This window comes from Vicugna pacos, chromosome 4 (assembly GCF_048564905.1).
Source record: "Vicugna pacos chromosome 4, VicPac4, whole genome shotgun sequence".
Taxonomy (NCBI): domain Eukaryota; kingdom Metazoa; phylum Chordata; class Mammalia; order Artiodactyla; family Camelidae; genus Vicugna; species Vicugna pacos.
Genome location: NC_132990.1, coordinates 8540047 through 8568015, shown reverse-complemented (window position 1 = coordinate 8568015; position 27969 = coordinate 8540047). Strand labels below are relative to the sequence as shown.

The window sequence follows — 27969 nt, the reverse complement described above, 5'->3', positions numbered from 1 at the left end:
AGGTTTAATTACAAAACAGGTTTCTCAGGAGCTTTTGGATTCTGCTTAGGACAAAGTGAACCTGGAAACAGCATTGCTTCCACTATTACAACCAAAAAATCACAAGACAGTCTGAAAATCCTTAACTTTTTGAAATTTATTAGAGAGCTGAGGTTCCAAGGCAACCTAATTAATCTTAATTTTAGGAAAGACAGGCACCTCCAAGGTATAGCTCAGGTGCACTTACTTACTTATTTGGGGCTGACTCCACTCCTGGACACCATCAAGCTGGTAAGAATTCAGCACCCAGTTTTACGGAATTGCTAAAGGCCAAATGTAGGCCAGCATGAGAATACAGAAATTGAGAGCCACAAGTCTTCACAATTATCTGTAGGCTCTTCTCCGTTCACTTTACCATGTGTTCACAAGAGAGACTGGAGCAGTGTGCAATTCCTGAGAAAGTTTTCTTGTGGTACAGGCCTGTGGGAGAGCAGCCACTGCAGAGAAAGGCACCGAGCCATACCCAGATCCGTCTCCCCTGTCTTCCTATAGAACAAAAGCCATAAGCTTCTGGGTGAAGGGCAGTAAATTGTCATCAGGCAGCAAACTGCACCTGGAGAAAGATGAAAAAAAAACCCCTACCCCTGTGAGACCCAGACTATTAGTGGTCTTCCAACAGAGGGTGGGGTAGGGGCATAAAGGTGGCCTTAACTGTAAGACCCAGGGGGTACAGTGCCTATCTAAAGCTGATGTTGAATCAGAAAAACAGAGACTGTCTCCCCTGCCCTGTCAAGGAGGCTTGCAAGCATCGAGTAACAGGTAACAGCAGTCTACTGCTGACAGCATCAAGAACATGAAGGGAGACATTTTCTGAGGAGCAGGCACTGAGGGAGGATGTAAGGCTGAGGGTGGGGCAGGCATTGATAAAACCTCTGGCAAATCAGCCTCAACTATAAACACAGGTAATGTTAGAGACACTGGAAGCCTATTACGCACTGACAGTATCCATAGCAGAAACAAAACCCTAATGCAGGTCAGATCCTGACTAGACTGATTCAATCTCTTACCCTAAAGTCCTAGCAGAAGGAGAGGTGCGCCCATCTCCAGGCATAAAAACCATTTACCTCAATCTTTACTGCCTTACAATAGATGTCCAGTTTTCAACAAATTATTATTACAAGGCATTCAAAGAAGGAAGAGAAAAATGACACACTATTAAGAGAAAAAGCAATTAATATGACACAGATATTGTACTTATTCTGACAGGGAAGTTAAAGGAACTATGATTAATATGTTAATGGACCTAGTAGAAAAGGTGGACAGCCTTCATGATCAGAAGGGTCAATTTCAGCAGAGAGATGAGAACTCCAGGAAAGAATCAAATGGAAATGCTAGAAATAGAAAACATGGTAACACAGAAAAAGATTTCTTTTGTCTAGCTCATCATTAGTCTTGACACATGGGAAAGAATCAGTGAACTTGAAGATAATTCAATAGAATTATCTAAATTGAAACACAGGAAAAAAGTGGAAAAAGACCCCACAACAGAAAAAGCATCTAAGAGTTGTGGGCCAATATGAGAGGGAGGGGGAGGGGAAGAGGGAATGGGAAAGAAATATTTGAAGAAATAATGGCTAAGAATTTTCCAAAATTAATGACATATCAAATTACAAATCCCAGAAGATCAGAGAATACCAAGCAGGATAAACAAAAACACAGCTAGACACATCATATTTGAACTGCTGAGAACTAAAGAGAAAGAGCTCTTCAGCTTGAGAAAAAAAGAAACATTACATAAAGAGGAACAAAGATACAAATATAGCAGACTTCTCATAAAAAACTACACAAGCTACAAGACAATGGCATGAGATCTTCAAAGCGCTGGGAGAAAAAAATGTCAACCAAAAATTCTACATTAAGCAAAAAAATAAATATCAAAAATCAAAGAAAAATAAGTACTTTCTCAGACCAACAGGCTTTCCTTTCTTCATAAAACAGGAAACTGGTTGCTAACCAGTGATTCTCATACTTCTTCCTAGCTAACAGAAACCCAATTTTTACAAAAAGAGGTAAAATTCATCATCTCAGAAATAAACCCTATACACATTAAACAGTCAATCCCCATTCAATCCTCTCCCTAGTCCCTGTCAAACACTAATCTGCTTTCTATGTCTATGGAATTTCCTATTCTGAACATTTAACATAAATGGAATCATACAACATGTGGCCTTTTTGTGTCTGGTCTCTTTCACTTAGCAGTGTGTTTTCAAGGTTCGCTCATGTTGTAGAATGTATCAGTACTTCATTCATTTTTATGGCTGAATAGTATTCCATCATGTGGATATACAACATTTGTTTATCCATTCATCAGTTGATGGATATTTGGGCTGTTTCTACCTTTTGGTGATTATGAGTAATGCTGCTGTGAACATTCCAAAACAAGGTTGTTTTCAATTCTCTTGGATATCTATGTAGGATTAGAATTGCTGGGTCATAATTCTATGGTAATTCTATGTTTAACTTTTCGAGGAACCATCAAAGTATTTTCAACAGTGACTGTACCATTTTATATTCCCACCAGAAATGTATCCTAATTTTTATTCAGGGCTGCAATATGCCTAATTGCTCAGGATGAATCATGGTTGGTAAAAGCCAACTGAGGGATAGTATATTGTCAGAAAATGGCCACTGTAATATTTCCAGTCTGACATGCTTTTCCTGAAATTTGTCCCTCCACAGCAAGAGACAGATTCTGTTTCTTCTCTTCTTGAAACTGGCTAGGCTTTTATGACTCACCTGACAAACAGAATATGGAGTAAGTAATGCTGTGTGACTTCTGATGTTGTCATAAAAGGCAATATGGCTTCTGCCAAGGTCTCTTTTCTCAGGACACATGCCCTTGGATCCTCGAGTAGCCATGTAGGAAGTCCAGAAGACCATGAATAAGAGACTACATAGAAATAGAGCAAGATGCCTAAGAAGCCCCAGTTGCTCCAGCCCCAACTGATTACTTTTTCAACTTAGGTACCAGATGTGTAGATGAATGTCTTCTGATGATTCCAGCACCAGCACTGTCTGACTGCAATTGTGGACAGATCCCAAACAAATCTGCCTAGTTGACCTCAGTCAATCACACAAACAATGAAAGATAATAAAATACTATAATTGTCTTTTAAATCACTCTTTGGGAGTGGTTTATTAATCAATAATACATGGCAAAATAATTGATCCCTTTTGCCAGAGTCCCAGTTTCTAGACTACTTTGCATCTAAGGATGGATATGTGGACCCACTTCTGATTAATAAGAAATATGGGGAAATTTGCTGGGGGGGGGTTTCTTGCTTGGAAAGAGTTCATTTTCTGATAAAAGAGACAAGATATGAGAGCTTGCTTATAGCTCCCCAACCTGTGACCCCTTGCTTTCTACCTCTGAATAAGAAGTTGGACTAATGCTTACACTTAGAGTAGTCATCTTGTGACCCTGAGGTTACAGGTCAGAGGATAAAACATCAGCATCTGGGGATGATGGAGAAGAATAGACAGTACTTAGATATTTGATGACATCAATAAATCCCTAAAGGAACTCTGGAGCATCCTGGGTTTGACTACCTTTTCTAAGCCAGAGCACTTATATTTCTTCCGACTACTTTTCATTTTCATGTACCATAATTCTGAGATACAGCTGTTTCCTAGATTACCTAAGTATAATTTTCTTTCTTTCCTTTTTTTTTTTTTTTGGTGAGTGGGGGTGGGGGTGTGGGGATTAGGTTTATTTATCTATTTTTTAAGTGAAGGTACTGGGGATTGAACCCAAAACCTCATGAGTGCTAAGCACACACTCTACCCTGAGCTATACCCTCCACAAAGATACCATTTTCAATTCTTATTTTCCTTGTTGTTTGGAGGTGATTTTCTAGAAGAAACATTTATCACCTTAAAACTGATCAATCTTACTCATAATAAGAAAATACAAATTAAAACAAGATTATCATCTTCATTTCTCAGATTGACAAAAATAAAAATGATTAGAAACTATGTTTAGAGAAAGTGTGGGAAAGAGGCTTTCTTACATGCTGCTGGTTGGAACATAAAAAGGAACAAAAATTGGAGTGCAATTTAGGGATGCCTGTGCAAATATAAAATGCACATAGCCTTTGAGCATTTCTCTTTCTAGGAACTTAACTAATAGAAAAACTCACAAAGACTTATGTGTAAGGGTGTTCACTACATCATTACTTATAATAGTGAAAGAGTGGAAACAAGTTAAACATGAGATTGGTTAAATAAATTATGATATATCCATACAATGGACTACTATGCAGCCATTAAAAAGGATGAGATAGGTAATATATACTCTTGTACACAAGTGAAGCAAGTATATAGTTTACTCTCATTTTTGTAAAAAAGGTATGGGGAATACACAAATATTATATATTTATATTATAAGTGGTACATTCATATTATAAATATAATATAAATATATTATAAATATGATGAGACTGTTAAGGGCCGTCTTGGAGGCTGGCTACCAGATAGGCAGATGAATTCTCTCTCTGTTCTCCATCTCTTAACAGATTGTTATGAGGCACAGTATTTGTTCTGCCTGCCCAGAGATGTCCTACATGGCTAAGTGACAGCTGGGCTGGCTCTGTAATGCACCACCTTAACATTTGCTTTCCAGTCTTTCCTGCCTCACTTCCCCTTTCCCTCACTCTCCCTATAAAGAATTAGTACTTAAGTTTTGCCTGGGCTCTGTTTTCTAGAGAACCGGGGCTAACACAAATAATATAGCTTAAATATTTCATGATAAAATTTTTAAATAGCGGGAGAGGGAAAAGAAAGTGCTAAGAAAGTGCTCTTAAGATATGCAAGGGCTCAGTGTGTTCCATCCATGTACTTTCCTCCTGAGGGAACTCTTTAAAGTACTGAGAAGAGAATTCATGGTATAAAAGAACTGCCAATGAGCACTGAACCCATTTAACCAGATTGCCTTTTCCATTTTATTCTTTTCTCTTCAAAATCACTATTGAGATGTTCAAGGAAATATAAAAATAGGAGAAAATCCATTTCAGTACTGGAGGGCATTAATACTTTGTGAAATTTCAGCAAGATACAGTGCAAATGTGTTTGGACTGAAGGGAATATTAACCAGTTTTCAATTTCATGAATATAGAAGAGAATCTCACTTGGAAAATAAGTAGATGAAAGTCCCCCACAGAATTCTTCCACAAATCCAAGATCAGAACAACAGACCTGGGAGTGGGGGGGGGCTATGGGATAGTAGGGGGAAGGAACCAAATGACCTTGGACCCTGCCCCACGGCCCAGTCCTGGAGCAGCTCTCACCTTGCTTGCTCTCAGCATTTCCACAGAGTAAGATATCTCTAGGCAAATCAAGAAGATTGCTGCAGGCTCCCCAACAAAGAGCTGTGCCTCAGCTAGCTTCTGGTTGCCACAACTATCACAGGCAAAAGTAACTACTAACTACATCGTAAAAACAGTGGGCCCACACGTTTTTTGTGCCAGGTGAAAAATAATGCATTTTATTTCAATGCACAAATTTGCACTGAACATTTGCATTTAAAAAACAGTCACACTTTAACATGACAATTACCTATAATAAAGGCATGCTTCATGAAAATGTAGTACAGTGTGAGTATCAGGCTGCTTATTTTTGTAAAGTTTTACTGGGACACAGTCATCCCCATTTACTGATGTACTGTCTGTGGCTGCTTTCTCACTACAAAGGCAGAGTCGGATAGATGCAACAGAGAGCCACCAGTCTAAAATATTTATTATCTGAAATTGTGGCTTACAATAGCACTATACGCAAAGGCAGCCAGTGAGAAACAGTTTCAGTAACGATATATTCTCTCACCTGTATTGCACATTTTCCCCAAGCCCTTGTCCAAGTGCATACCTTATGCTCAAAGACTTTGTATCTCTAGAATATAAATACTGGGTAAAATTTTTTCCATTATCAAAAATGACAAATCTTTTGTAAATATTTTAATCCTAGCTTATCTGACACATGGCACTGCAGTTCTATAAAATAATAAACTCTGTAAAGCACCTTTAGGTTAGCACCAGTTTTTATACTGAAAAAGGGACATAATATAGAATGAGGAAGGTTGAATTTTGAACACAGAAAAGGGTAAAACCCCTCTAGAGTGTCTATTTTGGAGGACTTTTTACAACCATATTAAACCCAAACATTCATATTGACTTCTTGCTCTCACCTCTCCAGATAACTGGAGTATTTTAAGCTATTTAACCATTTCTATTCATTTGCATCTATCCCTTGGAAATATGAGGGCCACCAATAGTTTTAACTGCCTGGGATTTTGGGAAGGACTCATGACATTAGCCATCACTGTCATGTCAGGAAACACCTCTCAGGTATCCTAGGAGTGTCTTGAGTGTCTTATATTTACAGCTCTTTTTGAGTTTGGGCAAAGAATTTACATTACTGTGTGGGTCTTCCAGAGGTGCCTAACAAATTGCTGCCCTTGGGGAGACGGCTTGTCCCTCCTCACTCTTTCCCTGTTTCTCCCAAGCAATCTTAATTCTAGGATGGCAAAAGTACCTAGGGTTAGGGGCTAGACACAAGCATGGGCCATGGGGCAGTCAGTGGAGAGCAAAGTACAATCGGATACCTGATTCTAGGAATTGTATCACTGACTTCACTGGAAAATAAACAGGCTTGGGTTTTGAAGAACCAATAAACTATATATATATATATATATATGTCACAAAAGTATAAAGTGTAATATCATGGAGCTGTAAGTTTAATTTATATTGAGGGTAAAAACTATAACAAAATTAACTTGCTTATGACTGACCACATACAGGGTTGCAACTGTGCCTCAGAAGGTGCTCAGTAGTTGACTTCTGATGAGAGGAATGACTGTTTTTCTCCAAAGAAGTGGTTTTCAAACTTGATGATTTGTTACTGAATAAAATCATCTCAAATTTTGTGTTTCAGCCAATGAAAAATAATGACAATTTAAGTTTATCTCTATAATATGCCACTTTTACTCACTTCCATTCAGATGTGCTTTGCTGTGTGAGAAAGGGGTAGAGTCACAGCACACATGTGGGAAATTGTCACTGGAGTATATAAGTATCATTTGTCAAATGTATCAGAGCAGAAAAAAGGTTGAGAGCTGCTTCTCTAAAGAACAGGTCCTTTCAGGCAATCTTTGGCACAGGAACATTCCTGGTAGATGGAGGAGTGGGTATCATCTGTCATGACTGGCAAGGTTTTTTGTTATATTTTGTTTTTTAAATCCAGGCCCATGATATACTCATTAATCACCTGCTCCACCAGCCAGACAGGTGTTGAACAAGAAGACACAGGTTTAAGTTTAAACTGACAGGAATACTTTAGCACAAGGCTGAGAAGATAAGGCCATCTCCTAACTGCAGGCTTCGGCAGAAGCTACTACCATTGCTGGAACGGATGCTAAAGCAGCAGGGTGGACGTACTGAGCAGACTGAGGCAGAGGAGGGATTAGAGGAAGCTGCAGACAACTGGCTAACTTCCATGACTCAGAGCAGAGGAGAGGGCAGGAAGAAGCTGAAATAGGCTGAGTGTCAGGTCTCCTCAGCTAAGGCACTGTTAATAATGATCAGATCTCCTAGTTCTGCTCTCCTGTACTTGGCTTCATGGCTCTACTGCTCCACTGGCCAAACCTGGTTTAGCCACGATCAACAGGGCCAGCAGTGGGCCACTCTCTGTTCTACCCATCACTAGTATCACTGTGCACAGGCTAGCTGGTCCACGGTTTAAGAAGTAGCTATGGGAAAAAAAAAAGTAGCTATGGGTCTTCTCCTGGGAGGATTTAAGAAATTTAAAAGCTTTTAGAAAAAACTGACAGTTACAATAATTAGTTAGGTAGAATACTGATGAGATAGGGTAAGTGAAAAAGCCAGCATGTGAAATTATTTGAGCAATACAATTATAGCTGTGTAAAGATGTACCCATGAGAAAAAAAGACCAGAAAGAGGCAGCCCAGACTGCTGGCAGTTTTTGTTAGGGTGATAAAGTTGTGAGTACATTTCTTGGAATATGCTACTGTACTTCCACAGTTTAAAAAAGCATTTCAAAGTAAACAATAAGGGAGCTGCCAATCTAATGATAGATTAAGTTTACTCAGACCACCCCTGTTAAGAACTAGGAACGACTGACAAATAAAAAAATGTTAAGGCATGATCCATGAAAGAAAGAACTGACAAGCTAGATTTCATTAAAATTAAAATTTTCAGTCCTAAGAAAAATACTGCCAAGAGGAAGAAAAGACAGGTCATTGACTGGGAGAAAATATTTGCAAGACATATGATAAAGAAATTTTATCTAACATTTGCAAAAGAACCTCTTAAAACTCAACAATAAGCATAAACAACCCCCCTGAAAAATGGGCCAAAGACCTTAACAAACATCTCAATGAAGAAGAAATTCAGACGGCAAGTAAGCATATGAAAAGATGCCCCACATCATATGTCATCAGGGAAATGCAAATTAAAACTGCAAGGTACCACTACACACCTGTTAGAATGGCCAAAATATAGAACACTGACAACACCAAATGCTGGTGAGGATGTGGGGCAACAGGAACTCTGATACATTGCTGGTGGGAATGCAGAATGATAGACACTTTGGAAGACAGTTTGGCAGTTTCTTACAAAACTAAACATACCCTTACTAAATGATCCAGCAATAGTACTCTTTGGTATTTATCCAAAGGAGCTGAAAACTTATGCCCACACAAAAACCTGCACACAGATGTTTATAGTAACTTTATTCAGAATTTCAAAACTTAGAAGTAACCCAGATGTCCTTCAGTAGGAGAAGGAATAAATAAACTGTAGTAGATCTAAGACAATGAAATATTATTCAGCACTAAGAAGAAATGAGCTATCAAGCCATAAACAGAGATGGAAGAACCTTTAATACATACTACTAAGTGAAAGAAGAGGGTATGAATAGGCTACATACTGTGTAAGTCCCACTATATGACATTCTGGAAAAGGCAAAAGGTATGGAGACAGTACAATATCAGTGGTTGCCAGGGATTGGGGAGAACAAAAGGATGAACAGGTGGTGCACAGAGGATTTTTAGGGCAGTGAAACTACTCTGTATACTATAATGGTGGATACATGTCATTATACATTTGTCCAAACCCACAGAATGTGCAATACCGAGAGTGAACCCTAAGGTAAACTACGGACTCTGGTGATAATGATATGTCAGTGCAGGTTCATCAACTGTAACAAATGTACCAGTCTGGAGCAGGATGCTGACAGTGGAGGAAGCTGTGCACTGGGGGGATAGGAGTATATGGAAAAATCCCTCAGTGTTGCAGGAAACTTCAAACTGCTGTAAGATATAAAAATCTATTTTAAAAAAGTCTGTTTGAAGGCAGTACTAAAGCAGTGAGAAATTATGGGGCTATGACTCAGGTGAGAAGGGAAGTTGGCAGATGGGAATCTGACATTTGGGGTTATTCTTCCCCTTAAGGCTACTGTCAATGATAAGAGCTAAGAGGCTGAAATGCTGACCATAAAATTCAACAGATTCATAAAACAAAAGAAACAAGAATTGGAATTCCAGGCTTGATAAGGAGTAGGGGCTCTGGTAAATAACACAGACTTCCGGCTGGGACCCTGAAGGGGCCATAGCAATAAGTGTAGTTGCAAACACACAAACCCCCACAGGGACTGAATCCACTTTGAATCCTCTATTCCCTGACTGAACTATGGTAATCTGAAATTGCCAGTGCCTCTAGCTTAGCTTCCAGCCAAAAGATACCAAAGCCTGATAAGGATAGTATGAGAAGAGAACTTACAAGCTAATCTCATTTATGAACATAGGTTTTACCAGCCTAAACAAAATGTTACCAAACCAAATCCAATGATATGTAAAAACAGTAACACACTATGACTGAACTGGGTTTATTTCAGGAGCACAAGGCAAGTTTAGGATTGAAAAAGCAATCACTACAATTCACACTAAGTGAATTAGGAAGAAAAATTATACAATCAAATTGATAAATATAGAAAAAGAATTTGATAAAATTAAACATTCATTCATGAATGATAAGCAGTTTCCTCAAACACGGAATAAAAGAAATCTGATAAAGAGTATCTACTAAGCAAACATATCTAAAGGAGACATGTTGAAAACTCTTCCCCTGAGATAAGGAGTAAGATAGATATGCCTGCTATCACTCTTTATATTCAATATTATATTGGGGGTCCTACCAATGTAATAAGGCATGAAAAAGAGGGAAGAGGTAAGGATCAGAAAGGAGGAAATAAAACAGCCATAATTCACAGATGACTTGATTTGTATGTTGAAAATCCAACAGAATTTACAGATAAAACTCTTAGAATAAAAAAGTGAATTTAAAAAGGTTACTAGATAAAAGACCAATATATAAAAATCAACAGAATTTTTATACATTAGCAACAAAAAATTAGAAAATAAAACTAATACAATTTACAAAGTCACCAAAAATAATCAACCAGGAATAAATCTAACAAAAGATAGGCAAGAGCTCCATGCATAATTTATAAAACTTTATTCAGAGAAGTTAAAGAAAACTTAAATAAATGAGGAATATACCATGTTCATGTATTAAGAGGCTCAATATCATAAAGATGTCTCCTGAATTGATCTATGGTTTCAAAGAAATATCAATCTAAATTCCAGTGATAATCTTTGTGTGTGTGTGAGAAAACTGACAATCTGAGTCAAAAATGTAAAGAAACAAAGAAATGTAAAGAACCAAGATTAGCCAAGACAATCTTGAAGAAGAACAAAGGGTATCATTTACCAGGTGTTAAAACTTATTATAAAGCTTACACCTAAAACTAATACAATGTTATATGTGAATTACTTATCATAAATATACAGTAATCAGATACTGTGACACTGGTGCAAGAATAGACAAAGTGTTACCATGAAACAGAATAGAGAAAAAAGAAAGTCCTATACATATATAGACACTTGATTTATGACAATGTGGCACTGCAGAACAGTGGAGAAAGGAAGAATCTTTTAAGTAAATGCAGGTAGGTCATTTGGATATCCTTAGGTTAAAAAAAAAATGAAGCAACCTCTACCTCAAGCTATACTCAAAATTCAACTCCAGATGTACAGTATATCTAAATGACAAAAGTAAAACCACATAATAAAGAGTCTGACTCATTTTTTGATGTTTGACTGCTGATGGCTTTTTAAAGCCTCAGCCCTCTCTCTTCCCCTCATGCCGAATATCTGGGAAACTGATAAGAAAACCTGGTTTCTCTCCTTTGATACTAGTGGGAGATTCAAACCACACAAGGTCCCTGCCCACACATGGGAACCCTCACTCTGGCCTCAACATCAAATCCACAATAAAAATTCCAAGCCAGTCTCCTTTCTTTGCTTGCTCAGGACTTGCTTTGGGGGCCTGCTCTGCTCTCCCCAGAGACCTCCCCTATGTGAGCAATAAAACTTCTCATACCCTCTTGACATGTGCCTGTGGCAACATCAGTCTTGACATCAGAGTCACATTTTAGGCTGGGGCCCCAACCTGTTGCTTGAGGGTAGTCACAACAAATCAGAAGGCTACTAGAATGTAACACAGAAGAATATCTTCATGGCCTTGAGGATAGGGAAAAGTTCTTCAAAGGGACACATAAAGCACTAACCATAAAGGAAGGTTGGCGCATCAGACCACATTAAAATCAAGATCTTTTGTTCATCAAAAGATACCAGTAAGAGAGTGGCAAGCAAGCCACAGAAGGGGAATATATACATATATAACATTTAGTCAACAGATGGATTGCATCCATAATATCTGAAGAAAAAATACCTAAATCAATAAGAAAAAGGCAGACAACCCAGTAGGCAAATGGACAAGAGACTTGAATAGGTGCTTCACAGGAATAGATATCTAAACGGCTGGTTTTCTTTTTTCTTTTTTCTAAATGGCTGGTTTTCAATCTCACTAGAAGTCACAAAAATATAAATAATTAAAACCACAATGATACACTACTATAGGCCTACCAGAAAGGAGAAATTAAAAAGGTAAACAATGCCAAGAAATGACAAGGCTCTGGAGCTATTAAAACTCCCATGCATACATGGTAGAAGTGTAAATTGGTACAATCACAATGGAAAACTGGAAGGATTTATTAAAGATTACCATATGCATTTCCTTATGACCCAGCAATTCTACTCCTAGGTTTATACCCAAGAGAAATGTATATACATGTTCACCAAAAGACAAAACATACTTGAATGTTCAAAGCAGCATTATTTAAAATAATCTCAAACTAAAAGTAATAAACAAATTTGTCCACCAGTAGAATGGATAGATTGTGGTATACTCGTACAATGGAATACTATACAACAATGAAAATGAATAAATTACTCCTACATAAAACAATATGAATAAATCTCACAAAAATAATGTTGAATAAAATAACAGATGTTGTATGATTCCATTTATATAAAATTCAAACAGAGATGTTAGAAATCAGAAGAGACGTTACCTTTAGGGAGAAGGGAAGGTGGGAGGTGATTAGGAGGGGATACAATAGGTGCTAGTAATGTTCTGTATCTTGAACATAATGGAGGTGGATATTTAGATGTGTTCACTTTCTGCTAATTTATTGAGATGTACACTGAAGATTTGTCTATTTTTATGTATGTATGTCATACTTCAAGTGAACCTTAAATTAACCATGATAATCCAAAGTTGGAATTAAGAAAACAATTCCACATGCACCAGCATAAAAAAGAATACTGAGGAAAAATTTTAGCAAATGAAGTTTAAAATTTATGCTTTGAAAACTATAGAACATTGTTGAAAACTTTAAAAATACCTAAATAAATGGTAAGATATCTTATGTACTCAGATTGGAAGATTTAATATTGCCAAAAAGGCAATATTCCCCAAGTTGATTTACAGATTCAACATAATCCCTATCAGAATTCCAGCCAACTTCTTTGCATAAATTCATAAGCTGATCCTAAAACCTGTAAGGAAATTCAAGGGATCTAGAATAGTCAAAAGAATCTTGAAAAAGAATGCAAAGTAGTGTAGAAGACTCACACTTCCTGCTTTCAAAACTTACTATAAACCTACAGTAATCAATACAGCATGGTCATGGTATTAGCATAAGGAGATATATATATATATATATATATATATATATATCTCAATGGAATAGAGTTGAGAATTGAGAAATGACTCTCAAATATATGGTCAACTGATTTTTGACAAGAGTGTCAAAACAACTCAATGGGGAAAAGAATTTTTTCAACAAATGGTACTATGACAACAGGATATCCATAGAAGAGTGAATTTGGATCCCTACCTCATACCAGATGCAAAATTAACTCCAAATGGATCAAAGACTTAAGAGCTAAAACAATAAAACTCTTAGAAGAAAACATGGGAGAAAGTCTTTATGACCTTGGATTTGGCAATGTTGTTTTTATATATGATACCAAAAGCATAAACAAAGAAAAAAATACAGAAACTAGTCTTCATCCAAACTGAAAACTTCTGTGTATCAAAGGACACTATCAAGAGAATGAAAAGATAACCCAAATAATAGGAGAAATATCTGCAAATCATGTATCTGATAAGAGACTGGTATCCAGAAACATAAAGAACTCCCACAACAAAAAGACAAACAACCAAATCCAAAAAATAGGCAAAGGACATGCGTAGACATTTCTTCAGAGAAGATATACAAATGGCAAATAAACATGTGAAAAGATGCTCAATAACACTGGTCATCAGAGAAATCCAAATCAAGACCACAGTGAGATACCACTTTGCAACCACTAGGATGGTTATAATAAAAAAGACAGGTAATAACTAGAGTTGGTGAGGACGTGAAGAAATTGGAACCCTCATATACTGCTTGTGGTAATGTAAAATGGTGCAGCCACTTTGGAAAACAGCTCCTCATAAGGTCAAACACAGAGTTACCATATGACCCATATTCTACTCTAGGAATACACCCAGAGAAATGAAAACATGCCCATACAAAACCTTGTACATGAATGTTCACAGCAACATTACTCGTAATAGCCAGAGGCAGAAACAACCCAAATACCCATCAACTGGTGAGTGGATAAACAAATGTGTTACATGTCCACATAATGGAATATTATTCAGCCATAAAAGAATGAACTACTGATATGTGCTACAAGGAAGAACCTTTCAGATGTTCTGCTTAGTTAAAAAAGCCAGTCTCCAAAGACCAATATTGTTGATTATATTCACATTAAATGTCCAAACTAGGCAAATTTATACATAAAGTAGATTAAGTGAATGCCTAGGGTTGGGGGATGGGAAGGTTGAGGGGTGATGATTAAATGATACGGGGTTTCTTTCGGGGTGATGAAAATGTTCTTAAATTGAGAGTGGTGATGGTTGCCTAACTCTGTGAATATACTAAAAACTGCTGAATTTTACTCTTTAATTGGGTGAATTATATGGTATGTGAATTACATCTCAATAAAGCCATTACCAGAAATCCAATTCTCATGAGTTTTTTCCCCTAGGCCTAATTAAGAATATTTTTAAAATGATTTAAGACAAAAAAACAATTACTACATGCTATTTTTTAAAAAGTCCTTATTATCTTTTCAAAACCAAAATAGATCCTTACATTTAAGATAATTTAGGAATAGTCTCACCTGAACAATGAGATGGATTTGAGCTCCTTCAACAATTTTTTTGAACTTAAAAATTCCATATACAAGAAAAAGAAGACTTTTTCTACCAAAAAGCACTGAATGATTGGTTAACAAAAATCAAATAAGGTGAATATACAAGTAAAAAGCATCTTGTGTCAACTTTTTAATAGCAGGTTAAGAAACCTACAAAGTAGCTTAATCTTTTATTACTGCCCTGTATGTACTATAAGGCCTAAAGTTTCATGTGCTGCCTTGACATCTTTGAGCCTTACAGGGTCCCAAAGGCCCAACCATGAGTTCTACTCTTGCCAGATATGCCCCTCACCCAGTGGGAAAGGTCCCCTACTCACTAGTTTCCCTGTCAGCTGGACCAGCTGCACCTCACCCATCCTCAGCCTAATGGGTTTTACCTCCCAGCAGCCTGTGGAATTATTCATACAAACCAATCACATCCTCCCGTGGGAACCAAGAGTCACCTCACCTTCTTGTTACTGTAAAGCCTACCTCCTACCGCCCGTTTGTTCAGTTTATTCCCGAGAGCAGCCCAGTATGGCACTACATGGTGTTTTGTGTCCTCCTCCTCGGGCTGTGAATATATGTGATTAATAAACTGCTGTCAATTGCACGGGTTCCGTGTCAGGTGTCATGCATTTTTTCGCCATCCCCAGAACCTTAGGATGGGACTCCCCCACACCGACTGGATGAAGAGGAAGTGAACAGAATACTTTATCTCCTACCCAATCAGCTCCTGCTTCCTGCATTTGCTGTCACTTTTTTGTTGCTGCAACATTTTTCAGTCTCCCACTAGCCTGACTTCTTGCCCCAGACAAAATCATCAAAGTCAGCAAACTTGGCACCAGTTCCAACCAATGCACCAAATAACCCATCGTTACTGTCATCCCTCTAAGACATTAAAACCATCTGCTGCAAACTCTTCTACAGGAACTTACCCAGCCCTTGCTCCTATCCCCAAGCTGAGGAGTTAGAGCCAAAGACAATCTTATGCCTTTTTTGCAGAATAGGCCTTTAGTACAGCTTTATTTATTGATACGGTACCACCGATGGAGGGTGCTTGTGTGGACAGGACAGTGGGATCAGTGTCTTCCTAAACAAGGGCACATTCACGTAATGAACACACTGTCATTTTTAATGATGTGGGCACGGACCTCCACATTTGCCTTTCCTGCCTCATGGTTTATAGTGAACCATGGAGGGCTACACAACTGTAAAGGATTCAGAGTCAACCTTTTCTAGAAAACTTGCTAGAGCCAGACCCTGCTTCCATGATAATGCTACCACATCACAATTATTGCTATAACAGAATTTCTTCAGGGAACCCCACAGTTACTGATCCACATGTACGATGGGTCATATCATAGCTCCATAAAGAAAAATCCAGACAGGCCAGTGCTGTGATTTTCTCCCTCCACATAAGCCTTACACGAGAGTTTTGCTGTGTCTCATTCTTAGAAAATACTAGCGAACATCTTAGATGTCCCAGGTGCTAGGGACAGAGAGGCATGGTTGCTGCTATTCAGAAGCAACGTTTTTATATGTGAGCATTTTTATTAGTGCCCAAGAGCTAAGCTGAACAGGAAGCCTCAGCCATGTCAAGCAGCAAGACCACCAGCACTCATACAGCAAGTCACTACACTATGCAGAAGTGTAGCAGGTATCACTAGATGGTAGCCAGAGGCACTAGAGGGCAGCACCTAGCCACCCAATGAGTCCTGAGGATTCAGTGACAGGAACTTTTAAAAGGTCATCTATTCTACAAAGGAAATCATCGGAAAAGAAAAGCCAACCTACTGAGTGGGAGAAAATATCTGCAAATGATATAACTGATAAAGGGTTAATATCTAAAATATATAAACAGTGCATACAATTCAATGTCAAAACAACTTGATTCAAAGATGGGCAGAAGACCTGAATAGACATTTTTCCAAGTAAGACATACAGATGGCCAACAGTCACATGAAAAGATGCTCATATTGCTAATCATTAGAGAAATTCGAATTAAACAATGAGATATCACCTTGCACTTGTTGCAATGGGTATCATCAAAAAGTCTACAAATAGCAAACGTTGATGAGGATGTGGAGAAAAGGGAACCCTTGTACACTGTTGGTGGGAATGTAAATTGGTGTAGCCACTATGGAAACAGTGTGGAGGTTCCTCAAAAAACTAAAAATAGAACTATCATATAATCCAGCAATTCCACTTTTGGGTATATAGCCGAAGAAAACGAAACACTAATTTGAAAAGATACATGCACCCCAATGTTCATAGCAGCATTATTTACAATAGCCAAGATATGGAAGCAACCTAAGTATCCATCAACAGATGAATGGATAAAGAAGATGTAGCATACACACACGCACACACACGCATAACGCAATACTACTCAGCCATAAAAAGAACAAAATTTTGCCATTTGCAATAACATGGATGAACCTGGAAGATATTACGCTTAGTAAAATAAGTCAGGCAGCAAAAGACAAATACTGTATGTTATCATTTATATATGGAATCTAAAAAATAAAATGAATGTATGTAACAAAACAGAAACAGTCTCACAGACATAGAGAACAAACTAGTGGTTACCAGTGGGGAGAGGGAAGCAGGGAGGAGCAAGGCAGGGGTAGGGGATTAAGAAATACACGCTACTATGTTTAAAATAAATAAGCTACAAGGATATACTGCACAGCACAAGGAATGTAGCCAATATTTTATAGTAATTTTAAATGGAGTATAATCAATACAAATTTTGAATCACTATGTTGTATACCTAAAACTAACAGAATATTGTAAATCAACTCTACCTCAAAAAATAGGTGAATGCATACTTTGTACCATACACTTGGATAAACTTCAACAGAAGATTTAATTTTAAAAATCATACATAACAAGTTCACACATAAAAATACTAGAAGAGTACATGGAATTCTTCTTTTAGAACCTTGGAGAGAGGGAAGTCTAGTTAAGACTATGAAACCATAAAATAAGGGATTAATATATTCTACTACATAGAATAACTTCTGAACGGCATAATACACCATAAAGAAAGCCAAAAGACAATACAACCTGAAAAAAGTAGCAAATCTTATTACAAAGGCTAATCTCCTTTATACATGAAGAGTACCTACCAACCCAGTAGAAATATTAGCAAAGGACAGACAGTCCATAGGAAAAGAAATATCAAAGACTTTTAAAAATACAAAAAGATGCTCAAACTTACTCATAATAACATAAACGCAAATTAAAATCACATCACAAAATCCAGATTTACAAAATTCAAAAGTTTGACAGTACATTCTTCTGGCAAGTTGAGAAGAAACCAACGCTTCAGTCTCTTACTTTGCCTATGGGATTGCAAAATACTAAACACCTATGGAGAACAATTTTAGAAATATTTATTATAAATTGCAAATACATTTTCTCTTTGACGTAACAATTAAAACTCTGGGAATTACTCTTAAATTCTGTCTTGGCAATAGCTTTTCAGAGGACCCAGACTAACACATACCCTTTCTGTGGGAAACCTGGAAAAAGTAAGAATATATATCCATATGTGCTTGTATTACATAAAAATATATGAGAAGTGTATAGAAGAAAATAAGTTAAGAGGAGTAATAGAAATGGGATAATGGTAATGGGCTAGGTGGAAAAGGGGAGAGAGTAAAACTGTGAAGGCATAATTTATGCAAAAATAAATTTAAAATGTTCCTTTGGTAGTGCTTAGAGGAAGATTTCTTTTTTAAACTTTCTACTGTGAAATTATTATAGACTCATGGGAAACTGAAGATAGCACAGAGGTCCCATGTATCCTTCCCCAATTTCTCCCAATGGTTATGTTTTACATAGCTATGTTAACATAGCAAAACCAGGAAACTGACACTGATACAATGTGTGTGCATGGTTCTAAGCCACTTTATCACATATGTAAATTTCTGTGACCACCACTATTATCAAGGTACAGAACTATCCCATCATCACAAAGAACTAGGAGAAAGATCTTGATTGTACATTACAGAGGAAAGAGTGTTAGGAATTAGACCTGAACCTATGGCTCAAACTCAGAATGACTTGGTTTAAAGAAAGCATTTTGTGTTAAATCTCTCCAATGTTAAGGTTGGCTGAGGCTCTAGTCAAATAGATCAATACTATGTCCTCATCCTCATTCTCATTCTGAGATTAGCTGAGATATGGTAGGATCTGAGATAAAAAGCTATACTTTTTTCTGGAAATTCATCAGGATAATCACCATTAAATAATACCAGGTGCTAATTGCCAAGAAAGCTAATTTCATAGCTGATCCTCAATTCTGAACATTAAATCAGCCTTAAATTACTAGATTTCAGCTCAAATTTCAGTATTTATGTAAGAGCCAGTTATAATGAATTAAGTTAAACCCTATAAGAGACTGATACCTAGGATCAGTCAACAACACATAAAGGCCTTGCTGATGGGAATGTAAACTTGCAACAACTCTTTAGGAGAGAAACGTGGCTATGAATATCAAAGGTTTATAAATGTGCCAATTTTTTGACTCAATAATTCCACTTCTAGGAATTTATCTTAAGGAAACAATTAAGTGTATATAAAAAAATTTGTTACCTGGTATGATCATCAAAAGAAATCATTAAAGGGTACTAGACTACATTCACTTAATGCAAAAGAAGGTAGTAAAGAGGAAAAGAACAAAAAAGACTTGAGACACAGAAAAAACAAATTCAAAATGGCAGACATAAATCTAACCATATCAGTAATAACATTAAATGTGAATGGACTGTGTAATAGTATCTTAAATGAAAGAAAGATGACTCCATGGCCCCCCTGTTTGATTTGGCTGCCCACTACACAACCTCAAAACGTAACTCAAAAAATAAACTTACTGTCCTGATGGTGAGTAAGCTTTTCTGTTTCACTTTGACCTTAACTCATCCAAAAAGCCTCCTTCTCAAATGGCTTGTCTACAGTCTCCTGGTATCAGAATTCTAACAGGTCCCTGATTCAACATGAACAAACCCTTGTTCTCCCACCTAAATGTCCTACTCTTTCAGTGTATTTCTTCACTGCATCTCAGGGGACACGCATATCCCATGGCCTAGCAGTGAGCCATCTAAAAACATTACCTATTTTTCAAGCATAAACCAGGCTACAAAAGAGGCCCCTGAAGAATCTGGAGTATGTTCAACTTGCCAGTCAAGAACTACATTCTAGGTGGTGACACATATTAGCATCAACTCAGTTGGACGTGTATTAAAGACTCTCTGCCAAAAATACCCTAGGGAAAACTGGAGTAAAGAACAGATCTTTTAGAACACTTGATATGTTCCAGACGAAAATCTTTTTAGATATACCAAGAGGTATTGAGTCAAAGTGTAACTTCTTAGTGGGGAAGTCATATCTTACTGACTTCCAAAAGGAAAAGACATGAAGGAAACTTAAATGCATATTACTAAGTGAAAGAAGCCAATTTGAAAAGGCTACATATGCATGATTCTAACTTTATGACATTCCATAAAAGGTAAAACTATGGAGACAGTAAAAAGATCAGTGGTTGTCAAGGGTTAGGAAGGAGGCAGCAATCAATAGGCGGAACACAGAGGGTTTTCAGGGCAGTGAAAGCACTCTGTGTGATACTATAGTGGTGGATAAGTGTCATTATACATTTGCCCAAACCCACAGAATGTACAATACCAAGAGTGAATCTTTATGTAAATGATGGCCTCTGGATGATGACGAGTCAATGTAGGCTCATCAACTGTAAAGAATGTACCACTCTGGTGGGGAATGTTGATAATGTGGGAGGACGGGTGAGTGGTGGGGGGCACAGAGGGTAAAGGAGAAATCTCTGTGCCTTCCACTCAGTTTTGCTGTGACACCTAAAATGGCTTTAAAAAAAATAAAGTCTATTTAAAAAAACCATCTGGCGAGCATTCTGCACTCAGCACATTCTGAATCAGTTAAGAGGTCAGAGTTAGGTCAGAAAAAAGCAAAGGGGTGAGATATGGAATGTGAAGACAGGAGTTGAAAAGGGAGCCAAGACTTGTTTCCTTTGAAACTAAGCAGTTTGGGAGCATGAAGCATGAGTGGTTCCATTATTCTAGTGGGTGTATCAAGTAGGGTCACCAATCCCATCAGACTGTCAATACTAAAAGGGCCTTCCTCAAAGAAAATGCCTTAGGATGACGAGATGGCCAGAATGCCATCTGCAGTTGAAATAGGCGCCTTTTACACTCTCTTTAGTCAGTAAGGATTGGCTCCTTATAGGAGACCTTTTAAGTACTAAAACAAGATATATATTTTAGTGCTGTTGTAGACCCTTAAGTACTGTAAGATAAACATTTTAGTACTGGGGAAGAACACGATATATAGTCCAATGCAGTGATATATGGCATTAGTATGCATTCTCTTGATAAAATTCCCCTAAGATTTCCCTGATAATGCATCCTTACACAGCTGCTGTGAGAAATCTCTTAGATTTTTTTTCCACAGATGCTGAAAGAGATGTTTTATCTTTCCCCTGGGGTTGGTAAACTGGGATGACATAATCCTGAACTATCTGTAGCCATGTTTCTACTGTCCCAGCTTGGCAAAATCCAGGCTCAGTGGGAGTAATATTAAAGAAAAAAGTTATTCCTGATACTTGTTACAGAATGTTAAGGCAGGCTTTATTCAGGGGTACTATCAAATAGGTTTGGGAACCACTACAATTGGGTTTTGCAGCAGGGGAGAGAGATTGGGCTCAACTCCAAATATAACAAGGAAAAGTGGGAATTTATAGCCAAGGAGTAGGATAGGGGTCAGTGGATGGAAAATTACTAAGAGGAAACATCACGGCCAGACAGGGATTCTGGCTAAATCAACTTGACAGGATTCTTGCTGAAAGCAGGCCAGGGAGATCAGACATCACCTGGGGGTTGGTGGAAGATGAGGAAATCAAGGAGATCACTGAGGGTGATTAGATACCAAGGATGGGAGATTCTGGCTAAAATGACTTAGTAGAATTCTTGCTAAAATAGGACAATGCAGGGAAGAACATGGAAGCCCAAAAGTCAGGGCTTAGTTGAGGAGAGTTCAGTCCAGAAGAGTTAGGAGAGACTCTGTCAGTGAAAAGGGTCACGAAGAGAATATCAGATCCAAGACTGGAGAGAAATTATATTTTTTGAGTACCTGAACTCGGCCCCATCCCTGGACTTCACAACTTCCTTTTAAATGAACTAATAAATGTATTTTCTTCCCTCACACTTGTGTGAATTGAGTGTCTGTCATTTGCAAATCAAAGACAGCTTATTTATCTGAAGAGGTAATTGATACGATGAATACGTTTGAGGTGATGGAAGAAGATTTAAAGCAGCGAGTTAACAACAAACCAAGAAAGTCTACATTTCCAAGCTAACACATCATCATATAGAATATATAAACTTTCCATATACCATCCCTATTATATCCTCAGGTCTATAGGGCTAAAGAGGATATTATATAAAGGACATAGAAATGTTTGTGAAATTAGGATTCCAGCACCAAACAACTAGGTAATCTTGGGCAATATGGCTGACACTTATTAAATATATTTCATTCCAGGCATTATGCTAAGTGCTTTATATGCATTATTTAAATTTATCCCTATTTCACAGATGAAGAGACTGAGACTCAGAGATATTAAGAAACTACCTTCAAGGACAGATAAAATATCTACTAATTACAGTTTTGGGATCTGAACATAGATTTCTCCACAGCAAAGGAAACCATAAGTAAAACAAAAAGACAACCTACAGAATGGGAGAAAATCTTTGCAAATGAAACCGACAAAGGTTTGATCTCTAGAATATATAAGCAGCTCATACGGCTTAATAAGAAACAACCAAGCAACCCAATCCAAAGATGGGCAAAAGACCTGAACAAGCAATTCTCCAAAGAAGACATACAAATGATCAATAAGCACATGTAAAAATGCTCAATATCACTAATTATCAGAGAAATGCAAATCAAAACTACAATGAGGTATCACCTCATACCAGTAAGAATGGCCATCATTCAAAAATCCACAAATGACAAATGCTGGAGAGGCTGTGGAGAAAAGGGAACCCTCCTACACTGCTGGTGGGAATGCAGTTTGGTGCAGGCACTGTGGAAAACAGTATGGAGATTCCTCAAAAGAGTAGGAATAGACTTACCATATGACCCAGGAATCCCGCTCCTGGGCTTATATCCAGAAGGAACCCTACTTCAGGATGACACCTGCAGCCCAATGTTTATAGCAGCACTATTTACAATAGCCAAGACATGGAAGCAGCCTAAATGTCCATCAATGGATGACTGGATAAAGACATGGTATATTTATACAATGGAATACTACTCAGCCATAAAAACCGACAACATAACGCCATTTGCAGCAACATGGATGCTCCTAGAGAATGTCATTCTAAGTGAAGCCAGAAAGAGAAAGAAAAATACCATATGAGATCGCTCATATGTGGAATCTAAAAAACAAAAACAAAAAAACAAAGCATAAATACAAAACAGAAATAGACTCATAGACATAGAATACAAATTTGTGGTTACCAAGGGGGTGGAGGGTGGGAAGGGATAGACAGGATTTTAAAATTGTAGAATAGATAAACAAGATTATACTGTAAAGCACCAGGAAATATACACAAGATCTTATGGTAGCTCACAGAGGAAACAAAATGTGACAATGAATATATATATGTTCATGTATACCTGAAGGATTGTTCTCTACACTGGAATTTGACACAACACTGTAAAATGATTATAAATCAATAAAAAATGTTAAAAAAAATAAATAAATGAACATAGATCTCTCCACTCCAGAACACATGCACTTAAAAAAAATTTACTGAGAGATAATTCACATATCATACCATACATATCAAATTCATCTATTTAAAGTATACAATTCAATGCTTTTGGTATATTCATAGATAACCATCACTACAGTTTTAGAACATATTCATCATCTTAAAAAGAAACCCTCACCTTTCAGCTATCACCCAGATGGCCTCCCCAATACTGCTCTAAGCAACCACTAATCTACTTTCTATTTCTATACATTTCCCTATTCTATACTTTAATATAAATGGAATCATATGGTATGTAATCTTTTGTGATTGGCTTCTTTCCCTTAGCATTATGTTTTCAAAGTTCATCAATACTTCATCCTTTTTTTAATGACTGAAAAATATTCCATTGTACAGATACACCACATTTTGCTTATCCATTCATCTGCTTATGAATACTTGGGTTCTTTCTGCCTTTTGGCTATTATGAATAAAGCTGCTATAAATATTCGTGTGGAAGTTTCTATGTGGACATGTTTTCATTTCTCTTGAAATGTACCTAAGAGCAGAATTGCTGGGTCATATGGTAACTTTATGTTTAATCATCTGAGGAACTGCCAGACTGTTTTCTAAAGTGGTTGTACCACATTCTACATTATTACCAGTAGCGTTATGAGAGTCCCATATCTTAAAATCTTTGCTGACACCTGTTGTTATCTGACTTTGATTTGAACAATTCTAGTGGGTATGAAGTGGTATCTCACTGTGGTTTTGATCTGCATTTCTCTGATGACTAATGATGCTGAGCATCTTTTCATGTACTTATTGGCTATCTGTATCTTTGAAGAAACATCTATTCAGATACTTTGCCCATTTTAGGATCTGGTTTGTCTTTTTGTGATTACATTGTAAGAGTTCTTTATATATTCTAGATGGAAGCCCTTTTATCAGATATATGATTTATAAATATTTTTCTATTTCACATGTTGCATTTTCACAATCCTGATAGTGTCCTTTGATGCACAAATTTTTAATTTTGGTGAAGTCCAATTTATTTTTTTATTGTCTGTCCCTCCAGTGTCATATCTAATAAATCATTGCCAAGTAAATGGCATTATGATTTCCCCCTATATATTCTTATAAATGAGTTTTACAGTTTTAGCTCCGAGTTAATTTTTGTAGACGGTGTAAGGTAAGGGTTCAACTTCATTCTTTTGCGTGTAGATACTCAGTTGTCCCAGTGCCATTTGTTGAAGAGATTATTCTTCCCCGCTGAATGGTCTTGGTACTTTTGTCAAAAATCAGTTGGCCATAGATTTGGGGGTTTATTCCTAGACTCTTAATTCTGTTTCATTGATGTATATGTCTCTCTTTGTGCCTGCAACACACTGTCTTAATTACTGTTGCTTTGTAGTAAGTTTTGAAATTGGGAAATGTGAGTCCTCCTACTTAATTCTTTTTAGCATTATTCTGGCTATTCAAGGTCCCTTGCAATTCCATGTGCATTTTATTATTTTTTTATTTTTATTTTTTTGGGGGGGCAGAGGTAATTTGGTTTATTTACTTAGTTTTTCATGGAGATACTGGGGATTGACCCCAGGACCTTGTGCATGCTAAGCAGGCACTCTACCACTGAGTTACCCAACACCCACTCCCATCCATGTGTATTTCAGAATCAACTTGTCAATTTTTATAACGAAGTCATCTGGGATTCTGGTAGGTACTGTGTTGAATCTCTAGATCAATCCAGGGAGTACTGTCATCTTGATAGTGTTGTCTTCCAATCCATGAACATGACATTTAAAAGGAAACTTTTTTTCTTAAAATAAAAAAAAATAGAAGTATAGTTGATTTACAATGCTGTGTTGGTTTCAGGTGTATAGCAAAATGATTCATAAGAAAATCTTTACTTAGATATTCTTTAATTTCTTTTAATAATTTTTCAGTTTTCAGAGTATACATTTTGCACTTCTTCTGTTAAATTTATTCCTAAGTATTACTCTTATTGATGGTATTAAGAATGGAGGTTTTAAAAATTTCATTTTCAGATTATTCATTCCAAGTGTATAGAAATACAACTGATTTTTGTATATTGAGCTTGTAATCTGCAACCTCACTGAACTCATTTATTAACTCTAATAGTTTTTAAGTACATTCCTTAGAATTTCCTATGTATAAGATCATGTATTCTGTGAATAGATTTATTTTTACTTCTTCCTTTCCAAACTGGATGCCTTTTCTTTCTTTTTCTTGCCTGACAGATCTAGTTAGAACCTCCAATACAATGTTGAATATAAGGAGTGAGAGTGAACATTCTTTTCTTTTTCTGGATCTTAATGGGGAAAGTATTCAGTCTTTTGCCATTAAGTGATGCAGTCGTGGGATTTTTGTAGATGTCCTTTATTAGGCTGGGGAAATTCCCTCCTACTCCTAGTTTGTTTATGACGAAGGGTTGTTCCCTGGTCATTCTTATGTCATGCTAGAAGAGAGCTGGATATCCTGAGCCATGGGATTGTTCTTTTGACCAGCCAGTGGCCTCTCACCTATTCTCCCTGCTACTGGTAGCAGTGTAAGCAAGCTAGGGTGCAGTCAACACTAAAAGAGATTATTCTAGGAATATTGTGATTATGGCCTAAAGAATTCAAGAAAAGACATAGTGGATGGTACATTGTTTTACATTTATATCATCAAATTCCAAAGTGTAAATTTAACAATCTAGAAAACAAAATTACCATTCACATCTGACTACATACTCTGGGTAAGACCTGCATTTGTGCTCATCATTAATGAAACACTGCAGCAACCAATGAAAATCTTCAGAAGCCAGTATTCGCAGGTGACAAGATGGATGATGTGGTGCCTTAATTCATGATGTAACTAGCATTAAATAAATGGCATTAGGAAAACAGAGAGGCAAGAAGGTCTATACTGTTTCAAGACAAATAGGTTCTGAAGAGTCATAATCCTGTGAGTAATAATACTATCATTACCTTTTTCTCAGGTGTGAGATGTGAAATTAGCCAGGAATGATGCATCTGAAATAAAGATAAAAAGATATCACTGTTAGAGAGTACCAAGAATCTTTATGTACACTGATATGACAGTAAGTAAATATGTAAGTACCATTTGTTTTTACCCATTACCCCAAATCTTCATTAACAAAGCATCATACCTTATGTGGGGTGATGAATGTAATAATACAACTTTTAATCAGATTGTTTACATAATCAGGGTCCTTGCAAAAACATTTACTTGGGATCCTGCATATTCTCAATGTGGTTCTGGAAGCAGTACAGTAATACCAAGGGTTAAGAGTATGGGCTCTGGAGTCAGAATACCTAAATTTCACTTAATTAATAGCTATGTGATCTTGGACAGGTTGCTTAATCTCTCTGTGCCTTACTTTCTACATCGGTATACAGTAAACAATGAAAGTACGTTACTTACTTCATGGTGATGTCCTGAAGTTTAAATTACATAATATATACAGTGTTTAGTATCTAGCATTTTGCGTCTTAAAGTGATAGCAATATATAGCACTGTACTTACCTTGTACTGTATTTATTCCCTACTGGTAAGTTTCACAATGGTAAGGACAGAATGAGTTCCTCCTTGTATCCCCTACACGATGAAGTGAACTGTATTTGTGATACAAAAATTGAATTCATCTGGAAACATGGGGTCTATTAAAATATAAATAAAATACTAAAAAACCAATTTAAGTAAAAAGAGCCTCAGCATATCGTTTGCATTTCTTCAATTACTGCTTCATAATGAGCTGCTGAGGGCTTCATAACTTCTAACTTTTTTTGTCCCCCCTCCCCCACTTTCTTCAAAGAATCTAGTTTGGTGTTTAAGTTCACATTACAGCTCTCAGAACTGCTAACTGGATGGCCTGAAGGGTAAGGCTGCTGCAGCAAAAAGTGGGCCACATCAGGGTACAGCTTTGCTCCTGGGGATAGAAGACCAATAATCTCAGAAAACAGGGCACAGAAGAGTTGGGCCAGCCAAGCACGTTGTAAAGGCTGATTTGGACCCTCTGCCGTGGGGCCTCTGCGAGGGGGTCCTGACGGCCGTGGGCCGGGGGGCCTGCGTAGGCAGCTGACCTCAGTAGGAGAGGTAAGGCCCGGCCGAGGCCGCTGCATGAGTCATTCTCACCTCCCCGGGCAGGTGCGGGCGGCAGGACGCTTCAGCAGGACTGGGAGCCGCCGTAGCCCTCGCGGAGCCCCCTCCCGGGCCGCCTCCTCCAGGCGGACACAAGCCTTGCCGAGGGCGGTCAGGCCGCCGCAGTCCCAGCGCCGCAAAGCCCGGTGCTGGTGAGGGGCGCTCACTGGCATCCGGACCCACAGCTCGTCAGAGTGGGCCGTCGAACCCGCGTCGAGCTGCGGCCGTCCCTCGGCGCGCACTCGTCAGTTGAGGCGCGAGGACTGCGCGTCAAGGCGCAGGAGAGCAGGCGGGGCGGGGCGGGGCGGGGCG

General features: G+C 37.7%; 2 long non-coding RNA genes across 10 annotated transcripts in view; one reads left to right on the top strand and one right to left on the bottom strand.

Moving 5' to 3' along the window:
• The window catches only part of LOC116279952 (uncharacterized), a 132061-nt gene that overhangs the window by 56597 nt on the left and 47495 nt on the right, over positions 1–27969 (top strand). For 6 of the 7 annotated variants that reach the window (XR_012071855.1, XR_012071856.1, XR_012071853.1 and 3 more), the window contains one exon: positions 26495–26608. This is a non-coding gene — a long non-coding RNA (uncharacterized lncRNA). The remainder of the gene's footprint in view (positions 1–26494; positions 26609–27969) is intronic. The other variant, XR_012071858.1, reaches the window with a different exon arrangement.
• On the bottom strand, positions 119–27902 carry LOC116279954 (uncharacterized). Of its 3 annotated transcripts, none has more exons than XR_012071862.1 (4): positions 27652–27902; positions 27043–27131; positions 26484–26528; positions 119–525 (listed from the first exon to the last, which is right to left on the bottom strand). It is a non-coding gene; the product is annotated as an uncharacterized lncRNA (long non-coding RNA). The 3 variants fall into 3 exon arrangements; XR_004189242.2 differs by lacking the exon at positions 119–525 and adding an exon at positions 23706–25312; XR_012071861.1 differs by lacking the exon at positions 119–525 and adding an exon at positions 26153–26370.